This window comes from Panthera onca, chromosome C2 (assembly GCF_046562875.1).
Source record: "Panthera onca isolate mPanOnc1 chromosome C2, mPanOnc1 haplotype 2, whole genome shotgun sequence".
Classification (NCBI taxonomy): Eukaryota; Metazoa; Chordata; class Mammalia; order Carnivora; family Felidae; genus Panthera; species Panthera onca.
The window spans coordinates 153,476,862-153,490,365 of record NC_138347.1 but is presented as its reverse complement, the minus strand read 5'-3'; the positions used below and the strand labels follow the sequence as shown (position 1 = coordinate 153,490,365).

The 13,504-nt window shown below is 41.5% G+C and overlaps 1 long non-coding RNA gene across 2 annotated transcripts; it reads left to right on the top strand.

Annotated features, from left to right (window-relative positions):
* Positions 1-48: 48 nt before the first annotated feature.
* Positions 49-13,246, top strand: LOC144612808 (uncharacterized). 2 transcript variants are annotated; one of them, XR_013549949.2, is made up of 2 exons: positions 49-3,395; positions 7,826-13,246. It is a non-coding gene; the product is annotated as an uncharacterized LOC144612808 (long non-coding RNA). The 2 variants fall into 2 exon arrangements; XR_014135261.1 differs by having other exon boundaries at positions 49-7,703.
* The last annotated feature ends 258 nt before the right edge of the window (positions 13,247-13,504 follow it).

Below are 13,504 nucleotides of genomic sequence, written 5' to 3'. Positions count from 1 at the left end.
GCGGCCTGGCGAGAGACGGCCGGCTCTCCCGCGGCCGCCCGCGCGGGGTGCCGGGAGCCTCCCTGCTGGCGCCGCGCCGGAGGGAGGGCGGCAGGGTGCGACCGCCGGTGGGCGGAGGCCCGGGCGGCCTAGAGGTGGCTTCTCGGGGCCCGCGGAGGACCGGGGACCGGGAAGGTGAACTGAGGCGGTCGCCTGCTCGAGGCTGCACCTGCCCCGATCGCCCCTAAACGGTCCGGCCTAGTGGGCTTGGGTAAGTGGGCCGGGCGGCGGCTCCGACTGCAGGGAACGAGCGTGCGAGAGCGAGCGGGTGTAGCGGCAACGCTGAAAGCCCTATTTCCAAAATGAAAACCCGTGATTTTGAAATGATTTCCGGAGGCGGCGGCGGCGGTGGTTTGGGGGGGGGGGGGGGGAGGCGGAGATGGCGGGATATGGAGGCAGTTAAATATCTGCCAGACCCGGACCTGTCGTTCATTCCAGAAGGGTCTCTTGAGACTCCGCAGGTTCAAGGCGCTGGAGGCAGACCCAGGGCCTTGCTCTTTAGGAAGCTTACCTTCTAGTGGAGTAGAGAGATTTAAGCAGACAGACAAGGTAAAGACGGATTGTGGCAAGGCTATGCCATGCAGGAAATACAGAAGAATGATGCGAGGGTTGAGTGGGCCAGACCCCCTTTTTCGGGATAGGATGGCTAGAGAACCTCTGGAGGGAAGTGATTGATAGTCGAGCTGCTTCCTGAGACAAAGGCATGAAATGACAGCTTAGACACAATGTTACAGCCGGGGACTGTAGGTTCCAGAACTGCTGCGTAAGGCCGCGGATTATGTTAAAAACCTGTCTCCAAAGACTGCTCCTTTTTTTTTTTTTTTTTTTAATTTTCCTTTTAATGTTTATTTTTTGAGAGAGAGAGAGAGAGAGAGAGAGACAGCGCGAGCGGGGGAAGGGCATAGAGAGAGAGGGAGACCCAGAATCCCAAGCAGGCTCCAGGCTCTGAGCTGCCAGCACAGAGCCCGACGCAGGGCTCGAACTCACAAACCCTGGGATCATGAACTGAGCCAAAGTGGGACGCTTCACCGACGGAGCCACACAGGCGCCCCCTCTAAAGCCTTCTAAGGCCTGTCTCTGTCCTGTCCACTCCTTCAGTTTCGAAGGGCTTGCTCCCCCTTGGGAGTTGTTGGGGTCTGGGACTGTGGCTTCTTAGCGGAGGTTCAAGGCAGGAATTAGGGAGCTTTGGTGTGTAGACAGACATCAACAGATGCTTGAAGGCAAACAGCCCCGAGAGACAAATTCTTTAACCTTTTGCCGTTTCTTTTCCCACGTCACTTTTTCTGAAACCCATGAGTAAGCATTAAAACTATGATTTTTACCTGGGAGCTTAATCCTCCCAAAAGATGGAGCTCTGTTATGATCTGAATAAGAGAATTAATGACCTATTTTGCTAAATCAGTTAAAGACAAAATTAAAAGCTGACTTGCGAAGAGAGGACCTTTTCGGGTTATAACGCATTACCTGAATAATACCAAAAAACCCAATAATGTTTATTCAATATTAGTTTATATAACTGCGTAATTAATGCAATGATTGTTTGGATAATAATAGTGGGGTTAGAATCTCGAGCCCTTTTTGCTTACTCCTCAGCCATTTGTTTTGGTTCATATCAAACTAACAGAAGGAAATATTTTGTTGTGTCTTCTGGGAAAACTGGGAGCGAGCTCACACTTCTTGCTGCCTACTGTTTGCACAGCATTGTGCTAGGCATTTAAATACATTATCCCTTTCAGGACTGGGACCAACCTTGAGATACGGGGATTATTATACCCATTGTCGTAACGAAGACATAGTCGCTGGAAGGGTCAGAAATTAAACTCTAACTAATGAACTCTAATTAACTCTAGCCCTAATTCCCCTTTTGCACCATGTGCTATCCCCTAATATTTAAGAAGGAAATATAAGTGAAGTGTCCAGCCAAGCAGATCTGTATGTTGCTTTTAGAATTTTGTTACAAAAGTAAGCTTCAAGGTCGAGTGATACGAGGCAATGTTGGAGCGAGCTTCTCTGCGTTTTTACTTCTCCCTCTAAAGGATATTTGCCATCTATTTGACACCAAAAAACAACTCTACTTGTTTTAGGAGTTCAGAATGCCATGTGTCTTTTGGTTGGTTGGTGGTTTTATGTGAGAGGAAGAGAGCGCCAGCAGGGGAAGGGCAGAGGGAGACGGGGAGAGAATCCTTAAGCAGGCTCCAAGCTCAGGGTGGACTCCCGCACAGGCTCCATCTCAAGACCTTGGGACCATGACCTGGCGGAAATGAGAAGAGTCAGGCGCTCAACCTGCTGAGCCACCCAGGCACCCCCGCCCTGTGTCTTTTAAATGCTCCCAATAATGTGATAAATGATGACACTAACATTATGTCATTGCAAGGGGCTCCTGCCCAACTGTGTCAGTCTGCATTCTTTCACAAGCAGCCTTTCCTTGCACACAAAGTGATTTCTTTCTGCCAAAAATATGTTCCCAGATTTTTATGGAATATTCTGACATGTGAATGCCCCCAGGTCTGTGTAGGCTGGCTGCTCTAGAGACATTTAACGGATGAAGGAAAATCTTGCAAGTGTTTATATGGTTTTGAGGAATGAGGTAGTAGGATTTGTACATTTTTGTTTCGTTCCTATCAGATCCTTCACGTTTTTCTTTGATGATGTCAAGAAATAAAACTTTTCCTTTCTCAAGAGCAGTCGTTTTTTGTGGTTTTCACAAAATTCAGTTGTGTTTTGCACACATAGTACTACCTTTTGCTCTCTGCACATTTCCGGAAAACATCATTAGTTCAGACATTAAAAATAGGATGCAACTTTTCAGAGCCTACTGTTTTTATTAATGAGATGTGTGTGTCTGTCTTTTTCATTTTGGTTAACTCCTTATAAACCTATGGCAATCTGGCAAAGCAAGTCTTTGACTATGTATATTTAAGTTCTCGTTCTAAAAATCCCTTCTTATCTACATTTACTGTTTTTCCTGCTGTCTTCTTTTTTTATTTTATTTATGTGTTTATTTCACTTTTTATTTGGAAATAATTATAGACGCGCAAAAGGGTACAAAAATAATGCAGCGAGGTTACCCTCCACCCAGGTTCACCCTCTGGCAGCATCTCGCGTACCCATAATACATTATTAAAACTAGAAAATTCACATCTTGCTATCTTCTTTAGGTTTTTAGTTTCTTTTTAAGTTTCATTATGTCGAAAATTACCATTTTGTAACGATTCATTTGTACTGTATTTGATTTGGCTCTTCTCCCTTTCCCAGATTAACAAATGACAGTCAGTAAGCTTGCCACAGTGCTCCTCTGGAATTACAGGCTTACTACGACAATTCTGTGTTTCAGCACGCTTAAAAGGAAGTCATTTGTAACATTTTTGTTTTTTTTCTGCTTATACTGCTCCATGTCATTCTGCCCTAATAAACCTGTAAATTTATACAACCTGTGTATGTGGGTGTTTTAATATATCCTTTGACCACTGAAATGTTTTCAAAGAGGTTGCTATTAAAGTAAAAAGAAAAATAATGCAAAGCTTTTTCATCTGACTGAGGGGAAAACTTTCTAGTGCTTTCTTTCTTTTCTTTCTTTCTTTCTTTCTTTCTTTCTTTCTTTCTTTCTTTCGAGAGGGAGAGAGAGCGTGTGCACGCCAGCAGGGGAGGAGCAGAGACATGGGGAGAGAATCCCAAGCAGGCTGTGCACTGATGACATAGGACTTGATCTCAGGAACCACGAGATCATGATCTGAGCTGAAATCAGGTGCCCCTGACTGGGGAAAAAAAAAGTTTCTAAACATCTAACTATCCAAGTGAGAATACAAGGCATGGTCTGTTGGTTCAGAAGCCAGATCTCACTTATGGCTCATTCTGGCTCTAAATGAATTCTAGCCAGCTCACCCTTTACTCCACCAGAGAGTAAACAAAGGAAAGAAAAGAAGTGTAACTTACTTTCTTCAGTCTTAGTGTTGAGAAGAAGTTGATGAGAAGAGAGAATTCGGGATTTGGGGTAGGTATCAATTATGTATGAATGCCTCATCACAAATAATCAAGTGATAGCCCTTATGCGTTATATATTTATTGTAAATAAGTAGTCAAACGCTCTTCCTTCTATGGGTTGTTTAGCAAATGTATTCGTCTACCGTGTACCAGTTGCCCAGTTAGGCACTGGTAACAGAGACACCACAGGATCTATTTTTTAAAGGAGTATTAAGCTCTTACTATGTGCCAGATACTTCATAGATGCTAGGGATCCAAAGGGAAGTAAAAAGAAAGCTGTGTTTTCTTCTCTCGTGAAACTTCCTGTCTGGTGAGGGAGACAAATTATCACACGAAAGTAACTTTATAATCCCGATAGGTATCACTAAGGGTAGAGAAGTGGTGCCTGAGAGCATTGAAGCGGAATTCTACCAAATCTGGGGTGTCAGAAATGGCTTCTAGCAAGAGAATCTTTGAGCTAAGATTTAAAACTGCCTCATAGTGAACTTGGTGCAGAAGCACAGGAAGAGCAAGGAAAAACAGAGTCCCAGAGACTGAAAAGAAACGAGGGAGATAATGTGAGAGGGATCTAGAGAATTAAGCAAAGACCCACCATGCAGGGTCTTACAGGTTTGCTTATCTTTGCTTCTGAAGTGATACAAACCAATTTAAGAGTTTTTAGTAGGAGTGGCATCAGATTGGTGTTTCCAAAAGCTCACTCTGGCTTCAATGTGAAGAATTCACTCTTTAAGTATGTCCTGAGTACCCACTATAAGCCAGGTTATAGTCTGCACACTGAGCATGCAGCAGTGAACAAAACAAAGATTTCCTAACTTTAAGGATCATATTATAGACAATACACAGTAGTATGTAAGATAGTGGTATCTAAGAAGCTCTATAAAGAAATTTGGAATCCAGGTGAGAATAAAAAGGTAGGGTGGTGGTGCTATTTTATTAGCTTGAACCATATGAAGTTTCTGATCTTTTTTACATTGTTTTCAACTCAGAACAATATTGGGTTCGTGTGGGTTAAACATGGTTGGATGACATTGAATTGTTCAACCTAATACTTACTTGGAAGAGTCAGAGAAGACCTCTAATGAGGTGATCCAAAGAAAGAGGCAAGCCATTCACATACCAAGGAGAAGAGCATCCCAAGCAAAGGGACAGCAAGTGCAAAGACCCTAAAGCAAGAATGTGCCTGCCGTGTTTGAGTAAGCAACAAGGAGACCATTGTGGCTGAAGGGTAATGGTCAACGGGGAAGAATGGTAATAGGCACCAGATCATAGAATCTTGAAGACCATGGTAAGAAATTGGTTTTTCCTTTTTGAATGAGGTAAGCTATTAGAGAGGTTTGAGCAAAGGAGCTATACAATCTGTCATCTTAACAGGACCGTGCTATTTAATAGTGGACTCTACAGATAGTGGGTATACAGATGGAGCATTATAAAATCTTTTCACCTTTTACGTATGTCTGAAAATTTACTTCATAAAATGAGACTGTTGTGGCTAGCTGCTCTATTGTAAGTAGACTTCAGTGGGCCAGTGATGAGATCAAGAAGACCAGTTAGTCTATTGCAATAATTCAGGCAGCAGTGGAGGTATTAAGAAGAAGTGGTTAGTTTCTGAATACGTTTTGAAGATAGAGCCAGTAAGATTTGCTGATGGAATGGATTTCATATGCAAAAAAAAAAAAAAGACCACCTGTAAGGTTTTAGACCTGAGCAACTGGAAGGATGCAGTTGCCATCTACTGAAATTTGGAAGACAGTCTAGGTCACGCAAGTTTGGAGGAAAAGACTTTTTCCGGACGTTTGAGATGCCTATTGGTCATCTAAACGGAGATATCAAATAGGCAATTAGATACACAAGTCAGTAAGGATATGAGGACCGGTGCCTTGAGAATTTAATGGAAATAGTTGGGAGTTTAGTCTAAACCCTCTTTTGTTGTAGGCTGGTTTTGTTTCTAGATAGTTGTCTTTATATTGCCATTCTGAACACTTACTATGCATACTGTTTGCAACTCATTTGTGTGCTAAAGGATTTAGAATGTTTTTTAATGTTTTCATGTCTTTCCAAGCAGATTTTACATTTCTTTAAAAAAGATTTATTTTAGGGGCGCCCGGGTGACTCAGTTGGTTAAGTGACTATGGGTTTCAGCTCAGGTCGTGATCTCAGGGTTTCATGAGTTCGAGCTACGCTTCAGGGTGTGGGCTGGCAGTGTGGAATCTGCTTGGGATTCTCTCTCTCCCTCTCTCTCTGCTCCTCCCTGACTTGCGCCGTCTCTGTCTCTCAAAATAAATAAATAATAAAAAAGATGTTTTCTTTTGTACGCTTCACACTGCCATATCCCTAGAAAACTTTTTTTTAAATATTGGAACGAGAGAGCACAAGCAGGGGAGAGGGGCAGAGTGAGAGAGAGAAAATCTTAAGTAGGCTCCATGCTGAGGGCTCAATCCCATAAGTTTAGGATCGTGACCTGAGCCAAAATCAAGACTCAGATGTTCAACTGACTGAGCCACACAGGCAGCCCCCTAGAAGACATTTTACAATGCTTATATAATAAACTATTCCAATACGGAGTTTTTTATTTCTTTAGTTGTTACAAAGCATCGATTTTCTTATAATTTAGACACTTCTAGCTGTCCTGTGAAAATAAGGGTAGAGTTAGAACTTTCAATCCACTGCCACTCATGCCCATTTCAAATCAGACAAGAGGGCCTTCTGAGAAACAAAAAGCAGCAACAAAAAAGGCTCAGCTCTCCTCCATGTTGCCTTTATACTCAGACTTCGTGTGGCCGCAAAATGGTTTCCAACAATTTCAGGTCTACATCCGTCCTCATCCAAGTCCAGCATGAGAAAGATCCTAACTAGCAGCAGTCCCTGATTCACTAATTAAACCGACACAGATCCCATCCCCAGCTAGGAAAATTTTATGCTGTGATTGGCCAAATATGAGTCACATGCTTCACTTATGTTTCACCCAAAGAACATGGACTCTAGGAGAGGAGTGGTTCCCCAGAAGAAAAAATGGGATGCTGTCAACAAAATAAGGAAATGGACACTGATGGCCAGAAAATAATACGACCTCTACAAATTAACAAAGGCCTAAAGCATTCTCCCAAAGCTTTTAAAAGAAGTAATACCATTGGGGTGCCTAGGTGGTTTAGTCAGAAGAGCACGCGACTTGATCTCAGGGTCGCCATGAGTTGAGTCTGAGCTCCGCTTTACGTGTAGAGATTACAAAAAAAGAAAAAGAAAGAAAGAAGAAAGAAAGAAAGAAAGAAAGAAAGAAAAACGAAATGTCATGGCACTCGTTTTGCATCTCTTCCAATCCTATACACAATACTGCATTTCCCTTGTATCGTTAGGCTGTCATGTATTCATTTGTCGTTGATGAGTGAATGTCACAAAAAGTAAATAAATGCATGAGCATAAAAGTTAACCAGCTGGAAGGGGCAGTTTTTCAGCACATCACTTTCCAGGGTACTCACACCTAGGTATTACAGGTAGTTTCTTGTCCTACAATTCTTTCCTGTTGTCAGTCCACCTGAAAAATATTTATTAGCCCTCAGGACCCTGGGGGCAGGGTGGCTACTATCTAAGACGCCTCAGAAACCATTGCAGAAGCAAGTGACAATGAGTCAGCTTAAGTTTATCTTCTTGGAGGACATTTACATAGTGTGGAGTCTTGAAAGAAAAATGTATGTACAGATTTGTTTTCAGCTTCTTTTTGGTTTCACCATTTCCATTCCCTTGTACACTAATAGGTTACTTTCCCCACAAGATGTTTAACCTAACTTACATGGCATTTTTATCCTTTTAGATCACATTTTGCTATGGGAAATGGATAACGTGTTGGCTCTCTGTATCATTCTGGAATTTCGGATGGCTTCTCCAGTTTGCTGCTTCCCTGGACACCAAACATAACATTCCCTGTTCTAGGACCTGCTTCAAGTTGGTCATAAGACTGGCAGAAAGTCAAACCAAACTAAATGAATAGTTGTTGAAGTTAATCTCACGTCCTAGAGCTGTGTGTGCTATGGAAGAGCCTGCTGTTGTTACCAGGCATAACGCTGATCAGAATCACTGCTCTGTGGTCTTGTTCATCAGAATTTCATGTTCGGAAATTAGATTTGGGTCTGGTTACTGTAAAAATAGATATTATGATAATGGAATATAGCCGTTAAAACTTCTATTGCAGGAGAAATTAGCCATGTATTTAAATGTAGGAGTATGTTACTAAACAATATGTTCAAGATGATTCCAGTATTGTTTAATGTTATACAGACATAGACAAATACTGGAAAAAGGCACTCACAGTTCACCTTAAGGAATGGAGGTACCAGTGATTTCATTTGACTTGTTTACTGTTCAGAATCTTCCTAGATGAAATGTACTACACCTATACTCAGATAATTTTTAAAGGAATCTATTTTTCATACCAATACCCCAGAGTCAAAATACGCAAAAGATACCACTAAAGAGTGGTAAATTAGGTCTGCCTAAAAAGGTCTTATTACGATTCTTGCCACTCAAAAACCATTGTAGATTTTGCTCTTGTCTTGCATGCATCGTTTTTTTTCTTTCACTCTAAAAAATCACGTACTAGATGCTAGGAGTAAATGAACAATACAGGTCCGGCTTCTGCCCTCTCAGAACTAACTACTTGTCTGGGGAAGATAGAACAAGCCGACGAACAATCTAGCGTGTCACAGTCAAAAACACAGTTTCATGCCTACTCCATTAAAACACCTAACCCTCCTTTTTACGCGTCAAATTCCGGCTTTGGCATGTCAGCTCACAAACACATTGAACTCGCACGCTGGCACTCACTGTCGGCCGTTGCTTCAGTTTGAGCCACGTCCCCGTTGTCCACAAACTCATGTTCAATTACTAGAGTACTAGTCAGTTATTTGGGTATTAATTTGCTCTTATTTTAGAAAAATGTAATTGCAAATACTAGTCATAGGACATGTAGGTCTTATAAATGTAAGTTGAATGATATAAAGACGGAAATCATCGTGTGCCCGGAACTTAATCTAGCCTCAGTCAGATACTCAGACATTCATGAAATGAAGTCCAGTAAACTGAGTGAAACTAAAGAAGAAACTCAGAGAACAAGTATAAGGTCCCGGAAATAATCATTGTTAAATATTGTGGCTAAAGTTTTGGTATGTTCAGAGATTTTGATCTTAATTTTTTGGTTCTGTTAAGAAAGGATTCCCCCTAAAACAATAAGCTTACTGTTTGATTTTTAAAGTTTTTTAATGTTTATTTATCACTGAGAGAGAGAGAGAGAGAGAGCACGAGTGGGGGAGAGGCAGAGAGAGAGGGAAACACTAAATTTGAAGCAGGTTCCAGGCTCTGAGCTGTCAGAACAGAGCCCAACGTGGAGTTTAAATTCACGAACCATGAGATCATGACCTGAGCCAAAGTGGGAAGCTTAACCGACTGAGCCACCCAGGCATCCCTGATTTTTAGATCCGTGGTCAGTTAGGCTTTATGTTTGAAAGTTGGAAATGGCTTGTGGTGGCTCACCATTGCCTACAGAATATATTTTAAGTCATTTATCACATGAGTGATGTTAAAATCCACAAGTCCATAATGACACTGAGAAAAGAAAATATACATATAAGTCACCTAGAAGTTGCAATAGTTAGTTGCTACGTTACATGGTAACGATGATCGGTAAATAAAGGAAAAGAATCAAGCATTCTGCTTCTCTTATACAAATTGCATTTTAGGGGAGCCAGAGTTGTAAAGGGCAAGCCCTTTCGTATACAGTATTTCCAACTGATAAAGGTAAGAGAAATGACAAAAGACCTTTTTTCAATCTCCTAATAAAATAATAGACAACACCTGAACCCACTGATCAATTTTAACATCACTCAGAGTCGAATGACCATACATCATATGCTTCCTGATGTGGTGTGATAAAATATGCTGAATCACCTTTGCAGTATTTTTGCCACTCCCCAAATATTTTGAGTTTAAATCCAATAAAGCCTCTAAGTGTAACAGTTTATGAGGAGAAGGGAGAATGAACAATATAGGAAAGTGTAAAACAACACCAGAGAAGATGCGATCAACTGAACCCAGACTGTGGAAAGTTCTACAGCACAAATGACAGGATTTCTTCAACAAATAAGTTATCTTAATAAATTAAAGAGATTTAAGGCGTGCCTGGTGGCTCAGTCAGTTGAGCATCCGACTCCTGATTTCAGCTCAGGTCATGATCTTACGGTTCGTGAGTTCGAGCCCTGCTTGGGGCTCTGTGCTGACGGCGTGGAGCCTGCTTGGAATTCTCTCTCCTTCTCTCTGCCCCCCCCCCCACTCATGCTCTCTCTCGCCCTCTCTCTCAGAAATAAATAACTTTAAAAAAAGAGATTTAAGACACCTAATAACTAAGTACAGCATGTGGATCCTGATTTGACAAACCAGTTATAAACAGACATTTTTGAAACAATTGGGAAACTTGACTAGAGGCTGGATATTAGGTGGTAGTATATAATTTTGTCTTTGTCATAATGATGCTTTCGAAAGCAGTCTTCTAGAGTCGTATACTGAATAAGGATGAAATTTCAATGATCTCCAGGATTTCCTTCAAAATACTCCAGGGGGAACGGGAGAAGTGGCAGAAGAAATAAAAACAAGATTAGGTGAGGATTGTTAAGTGTTAAAGCAGAGTGATGGGTCCGTGAGGTGAGAACTGGGGTTTAATACCGCATTCTCTATTTTGTGTGTATGTTTTAAATTCTCCGTAACTCGAAGTTAGATTTAAATCGGTCGATACATACATACTTAACACGCAAATGTACATAAAGGCTTTAGAGCATTTTGTTTCTACACCCAACTTATTCCCTGGGGAAGTGACTGAGTGAATGAATACAAAGAACTGTAATATTAGGATCCCTGAGCCAGTTGGTGTGGGTGCACCATCTAAATGTGTAATCCCGAGGAAAGGAGCATCTCCTTTTCTTTCTTGTGGAACCACCGAGGGGAAGTGTCCCAGTGATGGCCACAATGAGGACAGGAAGCACAATCCAAGTCCCTTTCTTCCGATGGCTTTTGTGTCCATAGGCGATCAACGTAGTGGCGGGTAAAGTCCCTGGTGACACTGGAGCTTGGGTCTGAGTGAGGGTGTAATTATTTCAGACCGGTGCTTCATTCGGTATAAGGACACTGCTCTCAAAAACTGTGCGCAACTGCAGAGGTTGACAAGGGCATTGCTTTCCAAGGTAATAGCCTTGGAACGCTCTGGAGTCAGCGATGACACTGGGCTCCCAGCTACTACAGCGGTTAGGGTAACCCCTTCCAGAGCAATCAGCCATGATTGTGACTGCTGTCATTCCTCGACGGACAGGGGAAAGGGCGATGCGTGGGACAAGAAGACAAGAGTTCTTGGAGCGCCTGGGTAGCTCAGTCGGTCGAGTGACCGACTTCAGCTCAGGTCATGATCTCGCGGTTCGTGGGTTTGAGCCCCACATTGGGTTCTATGCTGACAGCTCCGAGCCTGGAGCCTGCTTCCGATTCTGGGTCTCCCTCTCTCTCTGCCCCGCCCCCCTCATGCTCTGTCTCTCTCTGTCTCAGAAATAAATAAACATTTAAAAAACTAAAAACAAAAAAAGACAAGAGTTCTGGATTTCCCGCTGATCTAGACATGTGAGGCCTACATTGACACACCAGAGGCATCCCTATGTTGAATCACTGAGTGTTCATCAGGTGGTGAAGCAGGATTTATTCATTGCCCTGCTCTTGAATTGCATGATCGTATCATTATATTCAATGGCAATAAGTCTGACTATGACTCAGAGGTGTGACTAGAAAATTCCTCCCACTCCCTTGTCCCTTGTGTAATCTTGGGCAGGTCGTTCTTCTGGAAATTTGGATAATAACACCTTGCCTCTCTACCTCCCGGGTTGTGTTGAGGATCTGAAGACATAATATGTGGAACTATAGTTTTTGTAAGCTATCAAATGCTATACAAATATAAGGCATCATTACTACTGTAAGTGACTAGGTGATCCAGATCTTAAAGCCTCTTATTTTCTTAGATTCTGTGTTAACAATTAATGTTTAATTAGTACATTATAAAATTAGATAGTCAAGAAACAACTACAGAGAAGTTTAGCATGTAGTATGATCTTTCTACTTTCTTCTATGTTACATAGGAATTCCTAGAAATCGGAAGATCTTATCCAGTTATATCCTTTATATATATACATTTTTTTCCTAATTATATCCTTGAATGCATGCTCATTAATTTAGGAGACAAACAAATTGCTCTATATCTCATTAATAATGCTTATTACTTTACAATCTCAACTTCATAAGTCAATATTTCTTTTGTCCAATAATATTTTAAAAACTGGGGGACAAGAGCAGAAGTTGACAAACTGTAGCCTGTAAAACAAATCTGGCTACCACTATTTTGTATGGCCTGAAAACTAAGAATTGTTTTGACATTTTGGAATATTTTTATTTTCTATTTTCTTTTAGAGAGCGAGCACATGAGCAGCGAAGAGGGGCAGAGTGAGAGAGAGAGAGAGTCTCAAGTAGGCTCTGCACCAAGCCCCTTGAATTTTTTTTAATCAAAAGAAGGATATGAAATTCATTTTAGTGTGTATTTATCAGAACACAGCCACATTCATTCAGTTATGTACTGTCCATGGCTGCAACGGCAGTTGACTCGTTGTGAGTGAGACCGTATGGTTCACAAAGCCTAAAGTATTTACTATCTGGCCCTTTATAGAAACAGATTCAGAAGGACATAAATTTAAAAATAAAATTTCTGGGGCACCTAGGTGACTCAGCGCGTGAAACGTCCAACTCTTGTTTTCAGCTCAGGTCATGATCTGACAGTTTTTGAGTTCAAGCCTCCCCCTGGGCTCTGTGCTAACAGCATGGAACCTGCTTGGGTTTTTCTCTCCCCTCTCTCTCTGCCCCTCTCCCCCACTCACATTCTCTCTCTCAAAATTAAAAAAATGTTTTTAATTTTTAATTTTTTCAGTATTTATTTTTTAGAGAGAGAGAAAGAGAAATACAGAGTGTGAGTAGGGGAGGGGCAGAGAGAGAGAGGGAGACACAGAATCCGAAGCAGTCTCCAGGCTCTGGCTGTCAGCACAGCCAGAGTGGGACTCGAACCCACCAACCGTGAGATCATGACCTGAGCCAAAGTCAGATGCTTAACCAACTGAGCCACCCAGGTGCCCCAAAATTAAAAAAAAAAAAAAAAAAATGTTAAATGAATCTAAAAATAAAATTCCTAATTTGCTAGCTTCCCCCTGAGATAAATAAACCTGGGATGTGTGGGTTTAAATTATGTACATGCAATAAGAGAAACTCAAAGTTATAATTTCAATATGCAATGATTGTTTTTGAGTCAATTAGGAAGAACTTATAAAATATACTTAATAAAATATAAGTAGAATACAATTAAGTTCTTAAAAATATGTTCCCATTTTGTTCATTGTTGGTGGCAAAGTAAAGAGAATAAGGAGGA